We start from the raw sequence: 4,015 nt of genomic DNA, 5'->3' as shown, positions 1-4,015 counted from the left end.
CTATTTATGTGACTAGTTTCTATGGCTATGTCTCTCCATCTTTACATCAGCTGCTTTATATGGCCAGCTTACTCTTTCATTTTTCCCTTCCGTTTTCCAATGTATTTATCATTTTTTGCGGGCATGTATAACTTCAAGAAACCCACATTAGTCGCAAGCCAGTCAAGAAAAGGAAAATGTATTTCTACTTCATTTTTACTGCTAATTTGCTTCAAAAGGCAGTATGTTTTCATGTTTTCCTTATAACACTTTTTAAATATACAGTACCCTGCAAAAAATGGATGATTCAAAGCCATCTTTATCCAGACAGTAGTAAATCTGTTATTATAAAGCTATTCTTATCCTTAGGAGGCAATGAAAACCTGCTACAGTTTCTCCTGCCACCAGTTCATTTCTACCAAAGCAAAGGCTTGAAAGTTCTGGACCTCATAATCTGGCAATTGTATAATCTGAAGCCTTGTTAAATTTGTGGAATACTTGCACATATGAATTTGTTTGGTTCATTATTTAAAAGACACAGCAACATTAAAAAAGAGAAAATGCAATGAAATTAAGAAGCGAACTGGATAAAATTGCAACTACCATTTGATAATTAGAGCATTATTCAAAGAAGTTCAGTTTAAAGATGAGTTTGATTGGGCGTGTGTTGGTTATTTGTACAAAACAGGACATTTTCATGAAGGTTCAGACTCCAGCCGGACCTTCAGTGCAGAGAAAAAAGCTGAATGCATTCTATTAATGCACCTTTTGAAAAATTTTAATTATTGATTTAATTTTTGTATTAAAGATGGTTTTGTTTGCCATTTCCTATGAATCTATAGGCAGATACTATTTTTCCTATATGCTATTACTGAAATATATAATCATATATAATATGTATTGGTTTTAATGAAAACTTAAAGAAATCGCTAAAGCTAAAAGCAACAGTTAATGACCAAAAGCATATATCTTATACATTACAGATGTGTATACATTTACATACAATATCAGACAAATATATAAATGCACAAATTTCATCCAAAATAAGGAATAGAATTGTCCCATAATTAAGTCTTCAACACAGCTGGTATTCCTACTAATTTTGTACTTGCTGTTCTTTAAACTTTAAAAACATAAACAGAGCCTCACATGAATCAACTTTTTCACTGGTTTGTTTTCTGTTTACAAAGGGTGTGTTGTGCTTCTGCTTCAAATTAGACATATGTCAATCACATTATAGTCATGTATGCCACCTCACCTCCATTTCCCAACTAGAAAAAGAGAATAATATAGGGACATCTGTTTGACTGACAAGTATCTATGCAAAGAGAGCTCTGCACACAGATTTGTAATAATCACAGGTGCTTCATTTACTGCAAATGTACAGCTTCATCATATTTCTGAAATCTTTATTACGGTGCAGTCATACAATAAATGCTGATTGAAGGAATAACTAGAAATTTCATCTGATATAATATGGTAATAAGCTTAACTTCATTTGATATTTCTGAAATCATCTCCTAACATTTGAATTTTGTGTTCATGCATGGATAATACTAAGCTCAGAGCCAAAGACAGCCTCCTTTGTGGTCCCAGATGGACTGCAGCTGCTTCAGGACCCATGGCCGGTAGATTCTGATGGCAGTGGAACCAAAGCAGCCTCCTTGATATTATGGGACTGCCACTGGGACTCTTCAAAGACATCTGTTTTTAACCTTTTATACTTTGGACATAGTCAAGTATCTGGTAAAGCTGTACCTATCCTGCAGCACTTTCTGCTGCCCTTTAGGTAGATACCACTGCTGAAAATTAGGCCAGACCTCTGAAAATAATACAGAGAATTAATCTTGTTTATAGTTATAGGACTGAGTTGTCCCTTTTCCTCACAGTCCTGTGTGAATACCAGCACCCCCATGCCCCCCACCTACTAGGGACCTGAAATACTCTTTCAGTATTGCATTTAGCTTTTAAAGTGGTATTTCCCCAGTTTAGTTAGGGGTTTTTTTTTTGTAGCTTGCCTGTACAGTTGTTGTCATTAATATTACCAATCTGAACATGAGCTGTACAACAGTCAGGACCATTTTTTACACTACCAGTGCAGCACACTGTTATTTCTACAATTGCCTCAGTAGTATTTCTGTTTAAAAGCCAGTTTAATAACCTGGAAACACAAAGAATGTAGGAATGAAACTGCAAAATCTTTGATGTCCAGATTGACTAACAGTATCTGTGGAGAGTAGGAGAGGTTAAGACGAGACAGAGAGGCATCTAAACAGGAGTAAGCTAGAGACTCAGAGAGGTTGGGTTGGTTGCCTATGCTAACCATCTTCAAAGCTTTGAACAGAAAAATGGTGTGGCTTTAACAGCAGGTTTTGTTATAAAATAGAATAAAAGTCAGGGATGCTGAGCTTATTTTTTGAGAGAGAAGACTGAAAAAATAAAACCCTACTTAGTTAAGTTTGAAATGTTTTCAATGTTAAGTGATTCTCAGGGGACCTCACTGGAATGTGGTCTTCTGAACCTGCCAAGGAGGTCTCTGGGAATTCAGTGGGCGAGAACAAGTGTCTCTCAGTAAGGTCCATCTGCATCCTCAGAACTATCCTTTGATAGCAGAGGTTTCTCAGGAGTTGCCTGTAATGGTGAGAAAATTCCTTTTGTCACAGACAGGTTCACCAGTGATCCCCTTCTTTAGGAAAATGAGTAGATTCCCATAGTTCATTAACAAAAAATTTTCAGATGTCAAAGGTTGATCTACCACCTACTACTGATACCCTGCCTACAAGTTTCACTGCCAATAAGCCAGCTGCTATCAAAGGAATTCTGCTAAGTATTTTGCTTGGTATTAGACAAGACCATACAACAACGAATGGTCATGAACGCACTGTTTTCTTTCAGGTGCTTCATTGTTCACATGCTAAAAACATGCCAGAAGACAATATTGCTCTTTGCCTTCACTGTGGATACAGAATGACTAGATTAGCTGATGAAATTCAGATTTAGCTATTTAGAAAAAGGTATCTGCCTGCTTTGGTGACAAAACACTCAAGGAGACTCACAAACGAAAGACATAGTGCTTCTTTCTGAAAACTGCATGGGCCTCATCTCTACTTTCAACACTATTGTCTGTTACTACAGGAGATCTGATTTTTCTGCACCTCTTTCCAGCCATGTCCAATGAAATTTGCAGAAGACTGATATCTTCTGCAGTGTTCTTGATGCTATGTGATGTTCGGATCCTACTGGGCTCTTTAAGTTGGAATTTAAACTTTGGTTTCCTACATTTTGGGATGGTTCTCTTAAATTACACTGTTGGCTTGAGAAAATTTCCTAGATTTTTTTAAGAACATTCTTTTCTAGAAAGAAAATTTCTTTTCCATAAAATCCATGTTTATTCACACAACCAAAATGAGTAAAATATACAGACAGGGGGATAGGGAGGGAGAGAGGGTGTAAAGAATTCCCAACTAACAAAGAAGAACAGTTCTACTACTGACTTGAAATTTCTGTGACAGTTTGGGGAATCTGTCTCATTCCAACATTTTTAGGAGGTTACAGTTACTTTTATCAACTTTATTTTTGTGACAAGTTTGCTTTTCATTGGATTAATTTTCAACACAAAAGAGTTATCAATAAGTGAATAAAATATCTATATATTGATAATGTGTTAATTGTGGTGCAGGTTCTTCAAAATTATCTACAAAGAAATACCATCTGAAACTATCAAAATGTCTTATTTCCAGTAAGTGGACTGAGTGTTGAATGGAGCCCCTTTTAAATCAGTTTTGACTTTTGCAGAATTCATTAAAGAACATACTTGAATTCTTTCTTACCCACCCCCTCCTGGTGGCTCTCCAAAGCTTCCTATGATATTCTTTTGTTGATGAGGGGTTTCCTCACCATTTGTGACAGGCTCCATTCTCTGCCTGTGTATCTCTCCCTAAAGCATCTCCATGACTTTTCTGACGCAATGTTGTACGCATGAAAGAATCATTCTGAGGACTCAAGCAAACAACCTAAGCCTGTGAAGCAAATGATC

General features: G+C 36.4%; 1 long non-coding RNA gene across 1 annotated transcript in view; it reads left to right on the top strand.

Moving 5' to 3' along the window:
- Positions 1–3,474, top strand: part of LOC134159750 (uncharacterized) — a 48,198-nt gene extending 44,724 nt beyond the window's left edge. Inside the window, exon 3 of the long non-coding RNA XR_009963279.1 lies at positions 2,875–3,474. This is a non-coding gene — a long non-coding RNA (uncharacterized LOC134159750). The remainder of the gene's footprint in view (positions 1–2,874) is intronic.
- The last annotated feature ends 541 nt before the right edge of the window (positions 3,475–4,015 follow it).

Source organism: Pezoporus occidentalis, unplaced genomic scaffold (assembly GCF_034315485.1).
Source record: "Pezoporus occidentalis ecotype Australia unplaced genomic scaffold, CSIRO_AGI_Poc_V1 ctg150, whole genome shotgun sequence".
In the NCBI taxonomy this organism is placed as follows: Eukaryota; Metazoa; Chordata; class Aves; order Psittaciformes; family Psittacidae; genus Pezoporus; species Pezoporus occidentalis.
This window is presented reverse-complemented; position numbering and strand designations above follow the sequence as displayed.